This window comes from Pinus tabuliformis, chromosome J (assembly GCF_031772625.1).
Source record: "Pinus tabuliformis cultivar Carrire ecotype Pingquan chromosome J, CPIR1, whole genome shotgun sequence".
Taxonomy (NCBI): domain Eukaryota; kingdom Viridiplantae; phylum Streptophyta; class Pinopsida; order Pinales; family Pinaceae; genus Pinus; species Pinus tabuliformis.
This window is the reverse complement of record NC_142295.1, coordinates 1,236,876,208-1,236,901,796: the sequence shown is the minus strand read 5'-3', so window position 1 is coordinate 1,236,901,796 and position 25,589 is coordinate 1,236,876,208. Positions and strand designations below refer to the sequence as shown.

Here is a 25,589-nt window from a genome sequence, read left to right as displayed (position 1 = left end):
GCCACGTACTCAGACTAAAGGTGATATTCTTTGAATCATATCTAGGTCATATTTAATGGTATATTCATATTTTTACCATGATTTCAATTTGGTGCTAAAAGAAATATATAAATCCAGGTTATTATCAGTGTACTTCAAGTATAATTCAAAAAAATAATGCCATTATAAGGATTGGAGAGAGAAACATCTTCATAACTAGGATTCTCTATTTTAGTTTGGTTTGAGTTGAGTTGGTATTTGAATATATAGTTTTCTCTAATGAAGTGAAATAGAAAGATGAGAATCGAAATAACCCTGTGAATTTTTAATTAATTCATATTAAATATCTCTAAAACAACTAGGTCCTCCTTCTCTGCTATTTGATAGAGATTTATTTGCATAGAATAATAATGAATTAACTATCAAACACAATGATGCAATATATTAATGAAGGAAAGAAAAATGACATGGCTTTGGTATTTGTGTGGTCGAAGGAAATCCAACAATGGTTGTGTTCTTTCTTTATCATGAAATAGTTTTGAATACAAATGTTTCTTCAGAAATTGAACTCCATTACTAATAGGAGATCGTCGTGTTGGGTAAGGAAAGGATGAATTGAAGGGCCCAAGGTATAGCTCCAATACATAGTTATCCTTGTCACCACAAAATACAAAGTTGTAATAATTTTCTTATCCAAGTAAAAAGAAAAGTGAGTTTGTATTTGTGCTCTTATGATAGTATACGAAAAAGAGAGCACTAGTGGAAATCAAAGTGTGTTGTCCCATCATTCAACCTAACAGAAAACTTATATATTTAGTTGTTGACTACAATGGAAGTAAAATGTAATGAACTATTACAATAGAAGCATGATAACTCATAAACAAGAGATGATAAAAAATAATAATGGAACATTATTTCCTTCCACATAAATGGCGTGAATAACATTTCGACAGAATTCATCCAAAAAATGAGAAGAACTTATGGCAGAAGAACATATCATTAGTGTTTTGTACCCTCTTTGAGACATGTAGCTTAGGGAAGTAGAGGAGGCCAAATGTAGCAGGATTCCTATTGCGTGGGATATAGAAACAGAAATGTGGAAAAACATGCCTGCCAATTCACAAAATCTCATTCTAAATAATAAACATGTTAAGAATAGTAGTGATGAAAATAGATCATGTATTAAGATCAAGCCCCTTATTGGTCATCAATTAGCAAGGTGGATGGTAAGTTTTACTTGTAAAAAAAAATATCATAATTAGTGTAATGACTGTGTGGTTTTTTTGTGAATTTTTTTACATTTATATTATGTTGTCCTTGCAGGAGATAGTGATGAAAGTTCTCCAGGTTTGGTCAAACTTGTTTCTCCTTTCATATGTTTATGTGAATGGATGGAGAGCTACCTTTCCTTGGTTTAGAAATTCAGGTGTCCCTCCCTTTCATTCAATATGTGGAGATGCCAACCATTAAAGGACCTTGATAGTTCTGAATCCAATCTTACAGACATAATAGATGGATCTGATCCAAATCAAGATGTTGCTATGGTGATTGGAGAGGGAGTGACAACTCGAGAATTGTTTAGTATTCCTCTTGTGGAGCTTGAAATATAGTGTAGGAAAAATGGTTTATCTATTTGTGGTGGTAGGGAGGTAATGTTTTTCTGACTGCTTAGCTTAGAAGAAGAAGAGAAGCATAAGAACCAATATCAAGATGAGTACTTCAGGTATGGGTATAACTTTGCAATTGGAGGGAAGCATGCAAGAGAAACTGATGCTTATATACAATTGGGAGGGGGAAGGTGGAGCACGGGTGAAGAAAGAAAATCCATACTTTATGATGATAATGACTATATATCATTATCATCATCTAGGGAAAATGTTCAAGAAGAATCATATTTACGGTCATGGGTTGAGGAATGTGACTCACTGGATGCCTCTTGTAGTGGAACTTTACCATAAAATGTTGGTGTTGTGATGGTAGTGTCACATGATGTGCCCCCAAAAGTTAAAAATATTCTAGGTAATGTCAAGGAAAATTTCTTTCTCTAATCCTTAACTCATATTTCACCCCATCCACGTTTTGATAGCCCAATTATCAAGATCATAGAATGATCTTTTCTTTAATGAAGGATTCCAAGGGCTCACAATTTAAGGATATGATCAATCGTTTTTTAAAATGTACAGCCTTGTCTGACTTCCAAGGACTTGGGTGTCAAACTTGATGTCAAGCCAATGTTATTCACATGTCAAAATTTTGAGTATGACTTTGGGTTGAGTTTGAATGAGAGGATTTTTCTTAATACTGTTTAGTTAAGGAAAAGAACCAAATTCAGAGTCCATTTGAATTATGATTCATGAAGCATAGTGATAGAGTTCGTGAGCCTAATAGGGCTCATCCTTGTCTTGATTTGTTACATTTGAATGAAACAAATGCATGAATCTCAAAAGGCTGAGATATGACATAAACCTTGGGAAATTTTGACCAAATAAATAACCCAAACTTGATACTGGAGATATGATATAAATCTTGGGAAATTTTAACCAAATACATAACCCAAACCTTAAACCTAGTAGTGTGAAATCCATTGTTTGAAGTGTGGTTGCTGAAGACAAATTTCTTAAATACTTTTAAAAATTAACATACAAATAATTTATAAAAGCATGGAATTCCGTTGTCAATCAAATGTCAAACTGGATAACAATTAAAGCGATAACCCACAATGACAATCCCAAATCAACAAGGCATATTGGACAAATGTTAAAAACTCATTAGGAACATCCTAATCCTACAACCTACTCATCTAAAGCAACTAAAGATGTTACCTTGCCTGGGAAACATGGAATGTTAATGATATAAATGAAAAAATGATAAATAATTAAAACTGACTATTACAACTAGCACAAACAACGAATGCTAAACAAAATGAAAGAGGGGATAAATGTCACATACCCACTCCATGAGATTGCCATCCACTTCCATACTTAATGTTGTCCAAGACTAAGCAGGTCATTCCACTGCTTTCCACATCCTCGTATCAACAATAGAATTCATCCTCATATCCACATACAACCTACATTGGCCATACCCTTTCATAAAGAAAAAAACAAAAGAAAATGAAGCCCAAAATCCTTTTTATTGGTCAACGTTTTAAAGATTTTGAAGCATGTATTTAAAAATAATATTCTCATACCAATATCCTTGCCTGCTTTGAAACTCTCTTCAAATACATCACTTCCTCTAAAAACTTTACATATCGTGGATTGTCATAATTCAAGTCATCAATTAAACAAAGTTCTATCATCTCTAGAGTAGGGGTGCTCTGAAGAAAGCAACCTAATACACTGATTTCCCTATCATGAAATTCAGTTATGTCTACATAAACCTGTATATATAGAGATGAGAGAGTGGGGATTTGAGACGTCGAGGTATGGGATATTTTGAAAGCTCCTGCATTGCATTTCAAAACCAGAATAAGCCAACTATGCACTCATTTACGAGGTAAAAGACATAATTATTCATTATGAACATCATGGAAAAAATCCATGGAAGAATTTTATGGTATTTTCACATCTTATAGCAGGTTAACTTTTTTAATTTATATAGTGTAGATTTTCATTAAGGAATAGATATGAAACAAAGTCATTACATAGTTTTGTTTCATATCTATTGGATATACTAAATCTGCAAACAAGACATAATAATGAACCAAAACATAATAGTCAACCTAAGCTAAATCAATATATGCTTTGTGTAATATTTTTTTATGCTATACCTGACAACTAAGTAGCAAATGAAAACATTCTTAAACATTGAAACATGTTGTTCGTTGCACATGTAAACGAAAAGCATAAATTTTGTTTTTTATCAAGATAAAGTTGTCACCCATTAACAATCATCGGAGATTAGGAAGCCTCTTGAACAACAAATTGAGAAGACACATATTTATTTAAGAAAAGGCACAACACATATGACCAGCTCCTTTAATGATTTAAAGCTCCCCATCATCTCAATCAATATGTCCACAAACAAATTGTATGCATTATCGGGATATGAGTTCATTTCCAGTACAATCAAATTACCTCCACGTTGGATATTGAGTCTCAAGATAGAGCATGAAATCTCTTGAAACAATATCCCATTCACTCTCAAATATTTTATCATGTATGCCCATGCATACACATACAAGATAGCCTGCATTTACAGTGGTTTATATTTTATCCACATACAACTTGCATTTACACTGGTTTCATTGTAAAGCGTTGAAAGTAATAGTAAAATCTAGACTTACATGGCTGTAGTTTGAAGCAATGCAATTAAAGAGGTTTTGTCCATATCTAGCAGTTGTTTGATGCAAATTCAGTGATTCCTCTACTGAGGACCACAAACACAGGGAGTGCATAGAAGGTCGAATACTGACGATCAAATATTCTTTATGGTTTGGCTAGTCGAGTGGGGCATCTGATCAAATTGGATGAGCATACAACTAAGCTTCAAAAGGGGTCACATGCAAGTTCTTCTAAATGATATCCCTTGGAAGCTTCAACATAGTACTCAGTATCATCATACAAAGGACCACCCAAAAACAGACCATCTGATCTTGTCGAAGTTTGAAGAACCAAGTCACCCTTTTTCAGAAGACCATTGCTACTGTCATTTTGAAAAATTATTTTAATGTCAACACATGGGATCGCTGGCAGCACTGACCTTGAATGTAATTTCCTAGGCACCCCACAAAAGAAGGAATAATAGGTTGGTACCCATCAGTTTTAACAACAACCTGCCGACTTCTTAGATAAAACAAAACCTTTTCAAAACTATTTTTCTCACTAGCATTCCTTTTATCTCTCAGAACAAAGACCATTTCATCTTCAATATTGGCCCAGTGAGTGTACTGATATACAACAATGTTGCTTAGTCCATTAGCACTTGAAACAAGTTTGACATTATTGATCATATCTATAAATGCACCCTCCTCTTTCCATATGTCTACAATAATGCTTCGAGACAACTCATTTGCTTTGGGATAAGAAGTTGAATCAAGATGTATTTCACCACTCAGTAGATACTTTTCACTAGTCAAATATATAGGCTTATTGTTCAATACATTGAATTCTAATGAAGACATTCCAAAGAAAATGGACGAGTTGAAGAAATGAAGCATGTGCACACGAGAAGATTCTAAGTAGATTTGCTACCATCCTTTCTCAGTCAACAAATTCATTGGTTCTTTGTTTGGCTGTACGATGTAATAAGCCACAGGGTGAGTGGACATAATACACAACCAATAGCCTTCTTGGATAAACACTATCTTTGAATGATCAGAAACACCAATATTGACATTAATCACCTTTCTTTCCCAACACCACTCATCATCCCAATCTAAGAAATCAAATGAAGGTCCATGTTTTACCTTAAGACATAATGCATAATGTAGGACTTTCTCAAATATGAAGTCACTACTCTCATTTGTTAAAATTAAAGAGTTAAGCTTCTCTGAATCTAGAGTTCAACAGCTAGAGAAGTAAGTGATAGAGAAACTAAGGAGTCACATCCTTCCTTGCATATTATCGATCCACGGATATCAACAAAGGCCTTTATAAATTCAATTCCAAACATTAGTCTAGTTACTGTCACATCAATATGTGATGTTGAAAATTGAAGACTAGAATCATGTTCTGCTATTGTGGTCAGTGGGGATATTCGATATTAACATGGTTGAACCTTGAAGCAGATTTTTCCCATATCATCAATCCTCTTTAGTTGATGCTTAACATTGTCTGGCCCATGTGTCAAGCCAACTTGAAAGTTGCCATAATATCCATTTGTCACTAATTTTAGGGAACCACAAATATTATAATGTGTTTCTTCTATGTTTGGGATTGAAGCCATGTTTGGCACAACCATGAAATTCTCCAAACTGCTAAACTCAAAGTGATCCTTCTCAGCCTTGATTGTGTAGCATGTTGATGTTGCATGATCAAGTTTGTAATATCCCTGGACATTTGTTGTAGCTCTTTCTCGTCCATCAACTAATATCTTAACACCTTCAAAACAGACTCCTTCAGAAGTCACCACAAGTCCTCCAACTGAGAAACATGTGACCTGAAATCGCTGAGATATATTAACATGACTGTGCTCAACAAGAACCTCTATAGATGGAAGTGAAACATCAAATATTATATTCTCACCCTTGTAGAATTGAAACAACCTTTATTTTCCACATGGAATGAAATTAAAAGAAAATTTCTTATATGCATAAGATATTGCATGACAAAGCGCTTGATTTGGACAAGGAGCTTCTTTGAGGGCACTTCACCTTATGGAAATCATCTGAATAAAGATATACATGAAAATTTAAAACAGGGTTACCCTGAGAAACAACTAAGCCATCCATATCATAACTTGCGACATAAAATATGTCATCTACTACTAGATTTCCAAAGCCCAACTCCATCTGTAGACAACCTCTTTGGACAATTGTTAAGAGAACATGAGAATCACATATTTTAAAGATAATATTATAGAAATATACTCTATAAACCTCAATCATTGTACCTCATGCGTAGCGCCATCCTAGTTAGGATCGAAATTAGGCATGACCTTGTATCTTCTTCCTCTATTTCACAATTGGCTCACAGAGCCCGCTCTTTCCACTTCTTCATGTTTGATTTCATGCAGGGCTATTGTGTCCTCTGGACACTCATCCTTAAGGAATATCCAAACTTATTCTGCGTATCAAACGAATTCAAAGAGAGAAAAATATCATGGCCTTTCCTTTTTTAAAACAAATGTAGCGGGATTTGATATGACCTGATATTTGTATACTACTCGAGGATTGATGAATTCTATGTATTCATGATGGGAAGCAACCAGCCTATATTTCCTTGGAGTAATATTTGTAAATGTGTAATTGCCTCCCTACGATGTAGACACATCATTAATGAGATCGTTGCTGGTGGAAATGAGTTCAACGTTCACATTGGAACAACCTCCATTTATATCTAGACAAATTTTTGCTCCAACAACCCCCATCACTCTCCCAAAAATAGTGAACCCAGTGAAGTGAAAATTGATGTCTTCATGGCTATTGCAACCATTGTGATCCACTAATACATATTCACCCATTTAAGATATATTCATCAAGTCAGGGAATATGAATATTTCCGATGTAATTTTTCCACTCAATAATGTTAACATCAAATCTAAAACTGCCTTGTTCATCTTCACATCAAATATGAAATTGTCGCATTCATCTTCAGAGAGATATTGAAACAGTTTTTCAGAATTGTATCGAATCTGCACAAATATATTAAAAAAATTATTAATGTATGGTGCTTGATTACTAATCAAAATGTTTAAAACAATACAACACCAATAAATTTTTATTTCATCTCCATTGCACATAATTCACCTTCCTTATTAGAATTCATATTGCTTGTAGTAGGTGCTTCAATTGGTGTAACATATATTTTGTAGATGATGTTGATAGATGATCTTGATAACCCCGCTTTCTGCAATATCACTATCAACTTGCAATGATTCATTAGATATATATATATATGTTGAATCAATAATTCTTTAGATTAAATAACAAATCTACTCCTTGAACAAAGATTATATGCAAAAATTATATGGAAAGTAAAATTTACATGACTAAATTTCTAACTTTTCAAATTCCACTTCAATAAATCGAGAGTCACAATTTCCACTCATTCCTAATCATATGGACTATGAGAGCATCAGTGATGAAGGTTAGGATGAAGAATTTCCAATAAATCGAGAGTCATAGTTTCCAGTTAGTCCAAATCCTATGGACTATAAGAGCAGTAGTGATGAAGGTCAAGATGAAGAATTTCCAATAAATCAAGAGTCATAGTTACCACTTAGTCCCAATCCTATGGACTATGAGAGCAACAATGATGAAGGCCGGGATGAAGAATTTCCAATAAAGCGAGAGTCACATTTTCCACTTAGTCCTAATCTTAATGACTATGATAGCAGTAGCAACGAAGGGCAAGATGATGAATTTCCAATAAATAGAGAGTCACATTTCCCACCTAGTCCTAACCCTAAGGACTATGAGATCAGTAGTGACAAAGGGCAGGATGAAGCACTTAGTCATAATCCTAAGGACTATGAGAGCAGCAGTGACGAAGGCTAGGATGAAGAATTTCCAGTAAGTAAAGAGTCACATTTTTCACGTAGTCCTAATCCTATGGGCTATGACAGAAACATTGACAATGCACATGATGAAGAGTATCCAATAAACATCGAGTCAAATTTTCCATTTAGTCCTAATTCTATGGACTATGAGGGTAGCACTGATGAAGGGAAATATGAATAATATCCTCCAAGTCAGAATTTCAAAAGCACATATGATCATAGTGAGGATAATATTCCTCCTAATGATGATGAAAATGCTTATACAGATGATGATCCAATGATGGAGATGTTGCCAGCAAATATTGTATCGAGGAGTAGGAGTAGACCTTTTCGTATCAATCCAAGATGTTCTAGTTATACAAGGGGTAAAGCAGATTATCTCACAAAAAGAAGTTTTATCAGTGTTCTCATTTCAAGTGAACGTTTTCAAAAGGATTGCTTGAAACATATGTATTTCAAGTTTTCATTGGAGAGAAGGAAGAGATATTTGTCAATGAATAAAAGCATGCAAAATTCCTATTGAGTGGGGTGCATGGAATCTACATTATCAGGTTATCATTATCATATTGGGTCTTTATTTATCTATTGAAAGGCTTTCAAAATCTTTCATTCAATGGGTAATTTTTTTATGTCAAGAATCCATGAATATTTGGAAAAGGATCCCACATTTTATTCAGAAGTACGTCATAAGCGACAGTTTGGGCCATCATCAAATACCGTAATGTCGTGGATGAAAGACTTATTTTCAAAGCATGGAGAGTGTATGCCAAATAGAGAGACAATACATATTCCAGATAATTTGTCAAGATGAGAAATATACAACTTATACAAAGAATATGCAGAAGGTGTTGAAGGAGATGGTCGATTTATTACATATCAATATTTTTTGAATATATGGAAGAAAGAATTCAACAATGTTTGCATTCCTAAGAAGACAAGGATGGGAGTTTGCAATACATATGTTTTTCTTAAATAAAAAAGGAACAAATGTGAAGGGGTAGAAAGAGGTAATCATTCAAAACATTAATTTTTAAAATTGTATAATCATCAACCATGAAAATGTATTCATTAATGACTTTCTTTTATGTTGTGTAGATTCCATTGTTAAAGCGCTTCAAGAGCATCGTGAACAACAAACAAGTGAAAGGAAAGAGTTGTACAAGCATCAAAAGAAGTGTTATGATAATCGAAATAAATATTTGTGTTTGATAATTGATGGTATGGACCAGAAGAAAACAGTTCTACAGCATTTTGTTTGCACACCCAAAAATTTATAGGAGGAAAATTTTATTCAATATCACTTGGTCGGTTGTATGGTCTTCAATGGTAAAATGTTGCCAAGGGTATACTTCACAACTCCAAATATTCATAATGATGAAAATATAACAAGAACCATAATTCATGATATTCTTTCTCACTCGTCTGGTAATCTTCCTGAAGTTTTGCATCTACAATTGGAAAACACTTGTCATGAAAAAAATAAAATTGTTTTTGAATATCTAAACATGCTTGTTGAATTGAGAATTTTTCAGAAGGTACATGTTGGTTTCCTTCGTGTTGGGCACACTCATGACCATATTAATCAGATGTTCAGTCATTTTTCAGTGACATTGAGGAGGAAGGATGTTGGGAGCTTGCTATCATTAATTGAATGTATTAAGAAATCATACATGCTAGAGCCTATTTTTGATGTGTTGGAAGAAATTGTTGACATGCAAAGGTTTATGGTGGGATCACATGGTGAGGAGAAATGCATTAAACAACTTAATGACATTAGCTTCCAATGTCAATTTCGTATAAAAAAAAATGATGGGAAAACACTAATATGGTTCATGAAGTATTTAACTACTGCACAATGGTCATCATCATCAGGTTTTGAATTTTTTAAGTTCATTCCAGATCATCCAATATTTGAGTCAAATATATTTTTATTACAATCAATTGCTGAAGTTCATAATGCACGTAGGCAAAATAGAGATATAAATTATTTTGATTGCTTGGAAGAAATTGAAAAATGTATTATATATACATATTAGTGCTTTGATATTGTTGATTCAGTTTGGTGGGAGTCTTTTTTTAATAACCAAACTGATGTCATTTCAAGAACAACAAACGGAGAAAAAAATGTATCAAATGAACATGATGAAAGAAACATTGTTGAACAACAACAATCTCAAGGTATTATTAATTGTTCACAAGTACAGGAAAGAGAAATGTATATTGGTTCCAAAAGGTCTCATGGACAATGCGAAGCCATGGAAGACCTTTATAGGGGTTCAGTACAGGGTATTAAGGAAGGTTTCATGATCGCAGTGCTAGCATATGGATATGTCGATGGCTATCCATTCTGGGTTGCTAAACAGAAAATGAAGATGTTGCAGGTGTTGAAGTACATTGGTATGCCACAAATGCACACTCATTTAATGGTGTGTGCAAGCCAGAGATGGTAGTTGATGGTGGAAAGAGAAAAAGGAAGCGTACAAATATAAATTGCCATTGCAAAAACCTCTTCAAATTGGAGGATGTTGACATACTTGTTCATGACTTCAATTTAACAAAGAGAGAAACTCTTCACTTCAAGACGATAGATATTCTGAAGAGGTTGTTACCAAAAGAAACAACGTTGAGATGGGAGTATGATGAACCCAGTGGTAGATCTAGAAGAATATTTTGAAACTTGAAATGGTGGGCATGCATGTGGACTCAGATGGGGCACTAGTTGATGAAAGAGAAGAATATGGAACACCTTTATCTGCATCCATTCATTCATATGAAGATGTTAATTCTGATGGTGTGCAAGAAAATATGAGTGATTTTGAATAATTGTTTAAGACAATTTATATAACTGATGTTTGCATCATATCTTGAAACAAAAATTTTGATTTCCTTATGATGTTAAATGAAGTTATGAGTCATTTTTATGTTTGTTGGATTATATGTTTTAATTATGATGAGTTTTATTGTTTATAATATCCACAATGCAACAATAACTTAGAGATATAATTTATGCTTCATTCAATCTACAAGTATTGACATTTTGATGAATTTAGTCATGTAATTTGTTCATAACGTCATGGTTTAAATGTGTTGAAAACTTAGTGTTTTTTAAATCTATGGTTAAAAAAAATCATTTTTTTTAATCTTTAATGTTATGATTGAAAACAATTAGAATTTTAGTGATCTTTAGTGTCATGTTAATATATGTTTAACAACATGGATGAAAACTGATGGAATTTTAATGTGTTTCAGATCCCATTATTTTCTCTTTATCGTCATTACTAAAAAATATTGAAATTATACCTCAAAAAGAAAAATGTTATTCTACCAAAAACATTAGTGTGCTTTTTCATTTATTTTGTACAAAAAAAATTGGTTTTACTGCCATTTTTTAAATATGTTGAAAATTAACACTATAAAAACCATCATTCTAGACTACACTCTTTTCGTTTATAGCATTGTATTACATGTTTTTTTGGGGTTTTTTGGCTAGAGTTCCTGTTTTGAATTTGTAGTTCCCATTTCAAAGTTTACGTTGTTGATATTATTATAAAAAGGAATGTTTCTAAGCTAATTGATGAAGTTAAAGGTCAAATGTCAGAGGAGTTTGAGAGAAAGGCCGTGGTGAAATGCACTATTTCTTATGTCTTGAGACAATGGTTACATGGAGTAAGTATACTAGGGGGTTACTAAATAGATTCAAAATATACCAATGTGGGGCAATATCAATACCATTAGAACATAATGCCAAACTTTGCAATAATGATGGGACAAGAGAGGTTGATGGTACACTATATCATTTTCTTATGGGAAGTCTAAACAATCTAATTACAACCAAGCTAGATATAACATATTATGTCAATAATCTAAGTCAATTCATGGTCAAACCTCTTGAAAGCCATTGGGGAGAAATGAAGTGGGTTCTTTGGTATCTAAAAGGAATGGTAAACTTTGGTATGAAATATACTTATGACTTTAATGTTGATTTGGAAAGTTATTCTGATTTAGATTGGGTCGGAAATTTTGATGATAAAAAATCAACTTTAGGTTATTCATTTAGCCTTCGATTGTGGCTTGGAGAAATGAGAGAGAGCCAATTGTCTCTTTGTTATCCACTAAGGCCCAGTAAAATGTTTTGTGTATTGCTACATGTGAAGCAATTTGGCTAAGGTGAACTCTCGCTAGAGAGTTGCATCCATTCTTCAATTTTGTCTTTCTACTTTCTGTATTTATTGTCGAATGCTTCTCATTTCAACTTAACGTGGATGAGGATCTCTTGACTTTTTTTATATTTTTAATTGACAACCTAGATTGATTCTCAAGGGAATATAATCAGCATATCTTTATTCTGAATGTTTATCAAGAATTGTAGTGTGTTACAGAATTTGTTAGGTTGGATTGACTTTTAATAAATTTAAAAAATTAGATTTGTGCCAAGTGGCTTCTCACCCACCAATTTCCTATGGATTTGAGATTACTCCAATTCTAATAAGTTCCTTCATGATAAGTTCCTCATTATTATTTATAACATTCATTTATATATAAGCAAATTTTATTTAGCAAAATGGTCTATTTCACAATGAGATGTGTAATTCTTTTTTTTGTCAAGTTAATATTGACCCATAACCTTTTTATACATCTTCATGTTGGATTAGTTTTTTTTGTTATATTTATGAAGCCTTCGGCTATATCAACCACATTAATATTTTTAATGTGATTGTACTAGTAATGATATACATTATGAATATATTTGTAATGAGTGGAAATAATATCCATTAGTTAAATATTATTAATAAATAATATTAACTAATGCATCTATAACAATTAATTATGTCTACAATCATGTGTAAAATAGTACACACGAATTAAAGATTGATATTTAATTCTAGAATATTTATATATTTATTTCTCCTTTAATTAAATTTATTAATTAAAAAAAAATCATTTAAATAAATTTCATATTAAACGAATTTTGGTTTTTTTTCAGTGTATGGTATTGATAAGCCATAATATTAACTTTTGATATTTTAATAAAATTTTATTTATAAAATAAAAGTCTCCATAAAATTCCATAACTAAAAATATTATTATAATCATTCATTTGCTTAATTTTACATATATAAATAAATAAAACTAAAGTAAACTAGATGATGCAAAATAAAAATGAATCACCCCACCAAACACACTCATGTAAAATCACAACTTAAAGTAGATTATGTAACCCAAATCACCGAGTGAGGTAGACTATGTCACCAAAAGAAAACGAGCACGTATGATCATTCTGACTCTCTCCCAATCGAGCTATCCCTGCAAATAGGAGACAGGGAGCATTCTAGTTGACTTTTCACACTATGCGTGAAATAAGGCCGTACACAAACACCATTGACATATAACTGTTGCCCATTTCTTCTATTTCGTCGAAGCATGCAGCTGGGTCAAAAAGAAAGAGTCCAAAATAGAGGCGCATCAAATAAAGGTGAAATTTGAATTTCAAATGAATAGACAATTTGAAATGTGGCCAGTTTGAAATAAATAGACACTTTGAAATGTAGACAATTTCCACCGAGTTAAATGGAAAGAGAATGTAAGAGGAAACTAACAAATTCAACATCTGACACATCAATTAAAATCGAAAAACTATAAAAGGAAAAATGGATTTAATGCATTATTCAACTTTATTATTGTTCAGCCCTCGTGTAAGAGCAATGTGCTAATACATTTAATAATAAACACAACACGAATAACCTGTGAATGTGGTAAACCATAAGTTTCATGAGCCAAAGAGAACCACTCTGAAAAAGTGTTAACATTGTTTTTCGGGAAGCAGTTTTGTTGCATTTTATAAAACCTAGGCTTTTATTGGGCGAATAACAAGAAAGACAGTCCAAAATAGAGGCGCATCAAATAAAGGTGAAATTTGAATTTCAAATGAATAGACAATTTGAAATGTAGCCACTTTGAAATGAATAGACACTTTGAAATGTAGACCATTTCCACCGAGTGAAATGGAAAGAGAATGTAAGAGGAAACTAACCAATTCAACATGTGATTCACCCTCGTGGCAAAATTCTGCGCTATTATAAAAAATATAATGCATTTTCGATATTATTACAATCCAAAAAAATTATATACACCAAAAATATATCATTAGATAAATTCAACTAACAACTGTCACTGACAAGAAAAAGGTGTTGGCATACACCACACTCGACTATTTCTGTTCCAGAGCTTGGCACTTGAACCTGCAAGTGAACCGTGCAAGTAGGACAGGCAACCTCTCGTATCCTTGTTCCATCAGAAGTAAACTGACTAGACGGATGTGGGGATGAACCCATAGCAGTATCAGAGCTTTCCTTGCGATTTCTCCCCATTTCCTCCATAAGCCTTTCCACAAGATCATCATGACTTCGTTGCGCACTGGCTTTGCTTCTTGTCTTCTTCGTAGCAGTCAACCTTTGTGTAAGAACTTCTGCCAAACATTTGTCACAACTCTGTTGGGTATTTTTCACTAGGAAAATACCAAAACCAAACAAAAACTAACACCACAGGGGCAATGCTCTGTTTCCACTGTTCCAGGATCTTTTGCACAGAGAAGCTTTAAAACAAATATACTCATAACAGTCCATTACACAGCCATAAAAACTTTTCTATTCATTAAAATATAAAGCCTGAAACAACATTCATCCTCTTTCACTCAAAGGGATTTACCAAAATTACTTTCATTCTCCAAAACTCTGTTTTCACCTGAGAGTTTACTGTGCTGGGTTTACTGCTGTAAAACCCCTTTTTACTTTACTGGTGTAAAACTATTTTTACACATACTGCTGTAAAAATATTTTTCACATACTACTCTAAAACAAACTTTTACATATGCAGTAACTTTTACATTAGATTCACAATTTCAAAAATACCTGTGCGCTCTTTTCTTTTGCATTTCAATGCAAATCCAATACATAAAAAAAATTCATGCACTGCTGTGCAATATCTTCCCTGCTTCACGTGCGCTCCCTTTTTCATTTAATGGTGTAATAAAATTTTATACATCCTTCTGTAAAAATAATTTTACACCTCCCTGGTTCCTTTTGTTGCACTGTGCGTTATATGAAATACACTAGTCAACATACATAAAAGAAACTTACTTCAAACATATGCACTCATCCCTTTTTTTGTTCCTCTGGTTGTTTTTCGCTGCAGCGAACCAGGTTCCTTTTTTTTTTCTCTTGTGTGCCAAATGTTACCACACTCTCAACATTCTTTTCCTTGTTCTTTATACAACCTCCATGCGCTCTCATTTTACAAAAAATATGGTCAACACAATAAAAGGCTTAACCTTTTTCAATGTGTATGCCATACATTAAAATATAACACATAACGTGTATACCAAAGCAAAACAATACATGCCGTATAAGAAAAACTTAAATGGCTTACCCACTTTCTTAAATTTGATTTGACTCTTTTGCAGACAGGAGCGGCGGTCAACCAGACTTGTTTTTCTTTACTCCACGTAAACCTTGAATTGACGTTGATCGTATGCAGGTGTGCAGCTTTGGATGATCGACGGTGGAGGCAGCTTTGGATGATCGACGGTGGAGAGCGATGGAGTAAATCCGACGGTGGAAGAAAATATCGGAAGGTCGTTTGTCACGGAACTTTAGCTTCCGATATGTCAGAGTTGATTACGTCAGGTGAGAGCCACATGTCTTCACCAAATCGCATCGGAGCCAAGAATACGGAAACTCCTTTTCGCTGGATGGTGGTGCGATATGCTCTGGGCGGTTTTGTGGTTTCGTTCGGTGGTTTTTGGTGTTGCCATATTGTCCACATCCGCCTGTACTGTGTTGCGACCTGCAGTTGGAATTAGCATTTCAACACTCCCCTTTAATTTCAACTGCTGGGCATTCAGTCATACCCAGACACTTCCTCACATAGAGGGATTCACCAACTGCTTCTGATGCAGTTCCACAAACAACAAGATAGTCTTCCTCTTAATAGAGGGATTAACCTGAAACTGTGCTTAAGAGCACCTTCCTCATGACAGAGGAATTCACCTGTGACTATGCTGAAAAGCATCATCCTCTTGATAGAGGGATTTACCATGTGTATGCTAAAAAGCATCTTCCTCTCAACTGAGGGATTCACTAATGACAATGTGCTGAAAAGCACCTTCCTCTTTAACAGAGGGTTTCACCAAATGACTGCTTCAAATGCAGTTCCAAAACAAACAATCATTGCACTGCTGTGTGTGCAAACTCATTACATTGTTCTTTTATGCTGCTGCATATTCTCTGCTGCACTGTTGTGCCATCTTTTTTACTGTGTCTATCCCACACAGCTGTGTCTACACTTGCACTTCTTGTGCACTTTTCAAAGATAAAATACTCTGTCTTTTCTGGAACAATTACACTGTCCCAATTTACAAGTTTACACTGCTGTGTGTAAACATTTCTTACACTCACTGCTGTTGCATATATTGCATTTCAGTTCAATGAACAACAAATTCATTACATTTACCTTTACTGCTGTAAGGAAAATTTCTTTTGCATGTGCTGCTGTTCAAAACTTCTTGCTGCTGCATTTTTCACATTTGCATTTCTGTGTGCTTCTCCTTCTTGCCATCATGCTGCTGTCCATAACTTCTTGCTGCTGCATTTTTCATATTCACTGTTGTCCATACCCATAACCATAGACTGTCATCCCTGGGCTTTTTATTTGCTGCTGCGTTGCCTCTGCAATTTGCACTGTGGCTGCCTTTTGTTTCATCATACTGCTGTATGCCCATACACTAACTCTTGGCACTTCATTCTCCACAAAAAAATAACACAGGTTGCTGCCTTTTCTCATGCACCCTTGCTTCACACAATCTTAGTCTTCATTTTTTTAATTACACAATGCACTGTTGTGCAATTCCTTTTCGATTTTTTGCTGCCACACACATTCTCATTCACCCATGTGCACTAAAAATCTACTGTCCATGTTTTTCTTTAGGCATTACTGTGCATGTTGCATTGCATACAAAATAATATTACATTTTTCACTGCTGTGTGAAAAATTTCATTGCATTCTCAGCCACTGGGCATTTACGCTCTGCCGCGTTTTGCCTTCTTCTCATTTTCTTCTCACTGCTTTGCATTTTCATTCCCAATACAAAACATTTCCATCTGCTGTGTATTATACTCACTCTGCTGTGAGTATATTCTCTCACTTTATATAAAAGGAAAACTACATTCCATTGCTATGCATTTCAATGCATGTGCATCACAAAAAAAATTTAAACTACTGTTCATTCTAATCCACGTGGTCCAAAAAAAATTTCCAAACTGCTGTCTTATGTTCTAACTTCCCACTGCTGTGAGGGTCTCCATGCTTTGCATTTTTCTCTTATCTCGCTGCTGCTCTTTACATTTCAGCGCTGCCATCTTTTCTTCTTTATGCATTTCTGTGCATATTGCATAAAAACAAAGCAAAAACATTGTTGATTTTATCACTGCTGCATATTACCTTTCAGAGGGATTAACAAAGATTTCATTTGCAACTGCTGTGCTGCAATACATCCTCCATCAACAAATGACTGTTAATACAGTTCAGCAAACAACAAAAAAAATCAAGCTCCCCTTTAGTGTATGCTGGTCTTCTTTTGACAGACTCTTCTCAAAACAAATTTAGAACCACTGGGGAGTTCAAGGGGTTTTCAGATTGTCTTTCCTTCCTTCTCCATACTTGTGTAACTTTCTTCTTTTGCATGGGTCTAGCTTGCATAGGAGCCCATGTTAAGTTACAGTCTCGTGCCATATGCCCAATGTTATGACACTTGAAACATTCAACATTGTTCATGAATAACATTTCATGATTTCTTCTAAAATTGTTTCTTGGAGGTTGTCGAAGACCACAACATTTATCTTTATGAAATGCTCTACAGTCTTTTGCCATATGACCAAAGTTTGAGCAAGCATAACAATAACCATAAAATGAACTTTGGTACCTGGGAGATGGAGGTTTCCTTGATGTACTTCTGAAGCCTTGCTGCCTTGAGATCCTTTGATGATCACCATTGCCTCTTGCTTCTTTGACATCAACTACATTTCTTCTTGGAGCTAGTTTTCTGCTTGGAGCAGGATTTCTTCTATTGCAACCTTCATTTTTCTCCTTGCCTTTGCTGGAACTAGGAGCATCACCATCTCTTTCTGGCTTCTTCACATCTCCTTTGCTTAAAGCATCCTCATCCTTGTTTGAGGGTTCACCTATATACCCAAGTACTGATTTATCAAATGGAGATCTGTGATAGCTGAGCATGTCATCCAAAGTTTGAGAGCTCTTCATGATCTTGTTCATCCCGTCAACCTTCTTCCTGAGGAGGACAATCTCTTCTTCTAACTTTTCACATTCATTACTTTTCTTTGCTAGTTGTCCCTCAGTTTCTTCCTTGCTACGAGTAGCTTCAGCTGCTACTATTTTGAGGGAGATAATTTCTGTCTTCATTTTGGAGATTTCTTCATCTTTTGCTTGACTGCTCGTCATTTTCTTTTCAGCTCCTTGTGCCTGCTTCTTGGCTTCTTTTAGTTCGGACTTAAGGGAGGAGACCTCTGCTTTGTACTGTCCAATCTCTTCTACAAGCTTATTCACTTTCATGTGCCTTTGTTCAAGTTGACTTGTCAAGGCATCTTCCTGCTTCTTTGCTTTGTTCAGCTGATTTGTCATGGATATGACTTCTTCATGATGTTTCCTCTTGCATTGGTCAAGCTCCTTCTTAAGCTTGACTAGCTCTTCATCCCTTTATTTTACTTGAAGCTTGATGAGGTCAAGCTTTTCACTTTCAGCTTCTATGATGGGTTCTTCTTGACTCATTGTCATGGTCAGTGCTCCCTTTGCATGAAGGGCATGCAGTCTGTCCCATATATCCTTTGCTGATGAGTATTTTCCTAGATTCTTCTTCACAGAATCAGGCAGTCCATCCAAGATAGTCTTTGCTGCTTGTGCATCATACTCCATGGATTCTTTATCCATCTTGCTGTCATCAATCACTGACTCCCAGACTTCAATCCCCTCAGACATTAGGAAAGCCCTCATCATTATTTCCCATACATCAAAGTTTCCATCAAACTTTGGGGTTTCAAATAGAATGTATTCTAATGGATTGCCTTCTAGTTTAGTAGAAGGGGGAGACACATTTTTAACAGGCCTGGAGGCTTTCTTCTTTGACCTTGCCATTCTTATCTAGGCTTTAAATACTTGACTGTGTTTTCTTTTAAATCACTGACTGTTCCTTTAACAGTAACACAAAAACTTAAGAAATACCTGAATCCCTTTGGCTGAAACTTCACACTGCTGGAGAAGTTTGACTGCTGCAACCACACCTTCCTTCAGCTTCTTTCAGTCTTCAAAGAGCCTAGACTAGCTTTGATACCACTGTTGGGTATTTTTCACTGGGAAAATACCAAAACCAAACAAAAACTAACACCACAGGGGCAATGCTCTGTTTCCACTGTTCCAGGATCTTTTGCACATAGAAGCTTTAAAACAAATATACTCATAACAGTCCATTACACAGTCATAAAAACTTTTCTATTCATTAAAATATAAAGCCTGAAACAACATTCATCCTCTTTCACTCAGAGGGATTTACCAAAATTACTTTCATTCTCCAAAACTTTGTTTTCACCTGAGAGTTTACTGTGCTGGGTTTACTGCTGTAAAACCCCTTTTTACTTTACTGGTGTAAAACTATTTTTACACATACTGCTGTAAAAATATTTTTCACATACTGCTCTAAAAGAAACTTTTACATATGCAGTAACTTTTACATTAGATTCACAATTTCAAAAATACCTGTGCGCTCTTTTCTTTTGCATTTCAATGCAAATCCAATACATAAAAAAAATCCATGCACTATTGTGCAATATCTTCCCCTGCTTCACGTGCGCTCCCTTTTTCATTTAATGGTGTAATAAAATTTTACACATCCTTCTGTAAAAATAATTTTACACCTCCCTGGTTCCTTTTGTTGCACTGTGCGTTATATGAAATACACTAGTCAACATACATAAAAAAAACTTACTTCAAACATATGCACTCATCCTTTTTGTTCCTCTGGTTGTTTTTCGCTGCAGCGAACCAGGTTCTTTTTCCTCCCGTGTGCCAAATGTTACCACACTCTCCACATTCTTTTCCTTGTTCTTTATACAACCTCCGCGCGCTCTCGTTTTACAAAAAATATGGTCAACACAATAAAAGGCTTGACATTTTTCAATGTGTATGCCATACATTAAAACATAACACATAACGTGTATACCAAAGCAAAACAATGCATGCCGTATAAACTTAAATGGCTTACCCACTTTCTTAAATTTGATTTGACTCTTTTGCAGACAGGAGTGGCGGTCAACTAGACTTGTTTTTTTTTACTCCACGTAAACCTTGAATTGACGTTGATCGTATGCAGGTGTGCAACTTTAGATGATCGACGGTGGAGAGCGATGGAGTAAATCCGACGGTGGAAGAAAATATCGGAAGGTCGTTTGTCACGGAACTTTAGCTTCCGATATGTCAGAGTTGATTACATTAGGTGAGAGCCACATGTCTTCACCAAATCGCATCGGAGCCAAGAATACGGAAACTCCTTTTCGTTGGATGGTGGTGCGATATGCTCTGGGCGGTTTTGTGGTTTCGTTCGGTGGTTTTTGGTGTTGCCATATTGTCCACATCCGCCTGTACTGTGTTGCGACCTGCAGTTGGAATTAGCATTCCAACAGACTCGAACTGGTTGAGCATCCTTGTCTGCAGTAAGTGGAGCCCGCCCTTGTGTACACTTGTCACAAAATATATGACCACAGTTTCTACAATGATGCCTTCGGACAAATGCTCCTAAATTTGTCCCACATACTTTACAACTTGTCACAGCCTCATTAGGAACCCAATGTTGTTTTTCTTCTACAGATCTCTTCAATGTTTTCTCTGTGAGTTGGTCAGATGTTTTGTTTCTGTCACTATTATTTGTGTCATCCACCATCTCTCGAAGCTGAACACAAGCAGCTGCCACTGTGTCAAGAATTGTACTTGTGGTATAGCGGTTTGATTGTAACCTTATCCTCCTGGAATTAAGATCACCTGAACTTTTTGCCCAGAAAGTATACATTGAGGGATCATTCACCTCCCATTTCGTAATATTCTCAACCCGATAGGTTCTTAATGTTTTATTGAGCTTGGATCCATCATTCGAAGCCCATCCAGACCAATCTGGAAAAGTACATCCAAGGTACACTGAGAACCCGAATCTGGAAGTATCTTCACCCTGAATTTCTGCACACCGTTTCCTCCATCCTGCGTTTCAGCCTTTGGAACAGCCTTCGTAATCTTTGTCAAATTCCCATAATCATCAAACGCTGCTAGGGTTTTTGAACCCGCACCTGTACCTGTGCCGTGAGCACCATATGGCTCGGCTCGCTCCCCATCGTATTTATAAACTTCACCGCCAAAACCATCATCGTAAACATCAAAACCATTCTTGTCATAATCTGGTTCTTTTCCAATGGGGATCTCATAGTATTTCTGATCAAAACCAGGCGGCTGACAGGAACCTAGGCTTTCATAACCTCTGTGGCCGGGATACGCAAACCGCTGGTCATAAGCAGGGTTTTGGGTAGCGGCAGCGGAGTTATAAAGAGGTGCAGTGGGGTTACTACTATAGAAATAGTTACCATTAACATCCAGAGGAGTGGGCGAAGCTATGGGCGATTGGAGTGTGAATTGCGAAGCATTGGGAGGTGGGTATTGAAGAAATTGGTTTGGGTAATTGGCATTGATACTGTGGGGGTGATTGTAGCTGTAATTAGACGGATCGCAAACATGGGTAGCGACTACCTCAGGTTCGGGAGCCGGGGGGTAATACGCCGGAGCTGCTGCTTCTTCATAGGGAGGAGGTGAAGCCCCATCAAATGATGGATTGTCACTGTTGGATTGCTCTGCATTATAATAGCTTCTGCTTAGATAATGCATCCTTCGACTGCCCAAATTCACAACTAGTCGATCCTTTCCAAATAAACGTGCCGAACAATTGGAGACAGACTCTATGACACAGCTCGAAACCAAATGCCTTCAAATCCCAGCGAATGAAGACCAGAGAATTGGGTAAAAACTGTAGCCTCTGCTAAGGTACAAATAATTCCACCTTCGAAACCACAACACTTCTATTGAATTTCGTGCCAACCAAGGCGAGTGTCGTGATGCCAAACCAAATTGTATTTCGAACACGATTATTTCCAACCTATATACGGTGGATTGATGAATGAATCTTCGATTATTAACAATAAAAGTATGTCGGTTCTCCACCCTTTTTAATAATAAAAATGTGTCGGTTGTCCACCCTTTCCCACCAATATTTGGGTTCCATTGGATTCTTGATCTTCAATCGTTCATCATGGCCTCCATCTCCATGAAGTTATTTTATTTTATTTTATTTTTTTTCAAAAGAGTTGTTTATATTTCAAAATTTTTGGAGTGTTTTATGGATTTGAGGGTAGGATTTCATAAAAAAAAATTGTAGTATAATTTTGATTTGTGTTGGTTAAAATGGTTTTTTTATTGCGGTTTTAAAAACCCTTCTAAGGTACTTCCATTGTGAAGAGTTCATGTGTCAAACTTGTGATTTCAATGAATCCCTACGAGATTATAGACAGATTATATCAAAAAATAAATGGTAAAACTTTTCAAAAAGTCTCTCTTAAACATAGACAAAAATAATGGTCATTAAATCCATCCATTACTATTCACAATGATGTACATTTATACAAGTTCAATGACCCTTGGTTTCATATTCCAAGTGGTCTCTTGGACTTTGGTAAGTGTTCACATTCCACACCAACCCTTAGTGGATTAGGTGTCCAACATTCCTCCCCTTAATCTGAAAGGGTATGTATGAGTCCCAAAAGGGAGTTGTAATACAAAATGTGAAAAATGCATGGCAACACTATGTTGAATGTTCTCTCTGAGATGATGGCATAAGGTGGGAGAACTCAAGGTCTAAACCAACAATAGTTTAAGGATGACCACTAACACTGGAACGCTTAGTGCAGTTCCTGGAACTCTTCTAAATATGGCAATATGTTGAGGTCTTCTACTGGAGGAAGTGCTCCTTAATGCTTTGAAAATGGAGACCTTAGCCCTGAAAAAAGGGAGGCCTACAACTTATGGTGGTATAAGGAAGGCCACTAACCAAAGGAACACTCAGTGTGATTACCATAACTCTTCCAAATATGGCAAGAAGTTGAAGTCTTATGCTAGAGGAAGTGGCTCCCTAATGCTTTGGAGAGGGAGACCTTCAACCTCGAAAAAGGGAGGTCTGCAACCAACGGTGGTTTAAGGAATGTTTAGGGGCTTCTTTGTCTTTGGTTACAACACTAAATCTGGGAATCGTTGTCTTTGGCTATAGGCTTAAGCAAAAGGTTCAAGTGTTGGCTCAAGCTCACAATGATGTACATTTATACAAGTCCAATGACCCTTGGTTTCATATTGCAAGTGGTTTCTTGGACTCTGGTGATTGATTACATTTCACACCAACCCTTAGTGGATTGGGTGTCCAACATTCCCCCCCTAATCCAAAGGGGTATGTATGAGTCCCAAAAGGGACTAGTAATACAAAATGTTAAAAATGCATGGCAGCACTAGGGTGAATGTTCTCTATGGCATCAGGTGGGAGAACTCGAGGTCTCAACCAACAGTGGTTTAAGGATGACCACCAACACTGGAACACTTAGTGAAATTCCTAGAACTATTCTAAATATGGAATGAAGTTGAGGTCTTCTACTAGAGGAAGTGCTCCTTAATGATTTGGAGAGGGAGACCTTAACCCTAAAAAAAGGGAGGTCTACAATTTATGGTGGTTTAAAGAAGGTCACCAACCAAAGAAATACTTAGTGCAATTCCTCGAACTCTTCAAAATATGTCAAGACGGTGAACTCTTATGCTAGAGGAAGTTCTCCTTAATGCTTTGGAGAGGGAGCCCTTCAACCTGAAAAAAAAAGGAGGTTTGCAACCTGTGGCGTTTTAAGGAAAGCCACCAACCAAAGCTATGATTAGGGGCTTCTTTGTCTTTGGTTACAACTCTAAATTTGTGTATGGTTGTCTTTGGCTGTAGGCTCAAGCAGCAGGTTTGGGTTGTGGCTCGAGATCGCTTGATGTATCTTTGAGACTTGTAGAGGAACATCAATTCCCCCCTGTCAGATACAAAGTCAGAAGATGAGGAAAATTCAACTGCAAGACTTTTCAATACTCTAGAAAAATATCTGACATATGACCGCAATATCTTCTTGGTTGTTGAAGCCCATTGCTAAGAAGTGATCCATCCAAGGTGAACCTTTGTTCTTCCAAGAGGCTTGTTTCTTAAGCATATGTTTAAAGAATGAGTGTGCTAACCACAATGCTTGCATGGGTGAACATAAAAACAATGATCTTTCACATGATCAACTCTGTCACAATGTTGGTATTTCATAATATGTTGTTGTGGAGGAGGAGAAGAAATAGGTGAATATGTATCATCCTGAAGAAATCCATCACTTTGATATTGGAAGGGCTTTGAATAATATCAAGTATGAAGAGAAACCTCCTTGTCATATCCAAGACCTGTTTTACACTTATTGTCGGCAAGCTCTTCCCAAGGCCTAATCATTGGCTTGGGAAGTGCAAGTTGAATTTCCACACTTGTATGCAAATCTGCTCATGGATCAACCTCAACTTTGATGTCTTTACTATTTTATGCATGTTGATGGGAGTCAACTTGCGACTAAAAAATGGGATTGTTATGAACAAAAACAGGTTTTGAATGATGACTACGCTATTATAGATCCTCTTGTTGTCACTGAGATTCAAACTACAAAAAACCAATTTTGTCATGTACATTTTGCTGACAGATTCTAATGCCAAAAAGAGTGTCCTTGTTGATACTTACCATCTCATCTATAGTGGAATGTATTAGAGTATTCAACATATATAATACATCATCAAGTTTGGCCATTTTCAAGCTTACACAACGAATCAAAGAGCACTTATTCACGTGAGGCACCATGCATAGATAGCTAACACGAGCACATTGCATTAATCAAAATAGAAAAAGGGACATGTTCAAAATAGTATTGAGTAATTGACATCTTATTACGCAGCATATCACATTGCGGGATACGTTTACGCAATTGATCAGTTTGTAAGTTGATTTACATGTTTGTCATCCTCTAAAAACATGGCCATCATATAATATATATCATGGCTCCAATGCAAAGAAAATCAGTAAGGAATATTTAAAAAAATAAATCAACACACCATACACATTCCACGGTATAGTTGATTCAATGCACCACAATGAAGCAAAAGCAACATATTTCGGTGGAATCGTAGCAAGGTGTTTGAAGACAAGATTTTGGGATGGATTAAAATGAACTCAGAGTAGCCAATGTACACATCAAATT

At 35.7% G+C, this 25,589-nt stretch overlaps 1 pseudogene; it reads right to left on the bottom strand.

Annotated features, from left to right (window-relative positions):
• Window positions 1-22,128, bottom strand: part of LOC149231644 (protein FREE1-like) — a 160,556-nt pseudogene extending 138,428 nt beyond the window's left edge.
• Window positions 22,129-25,589: the final 3,461 nt, after the last annotated feature.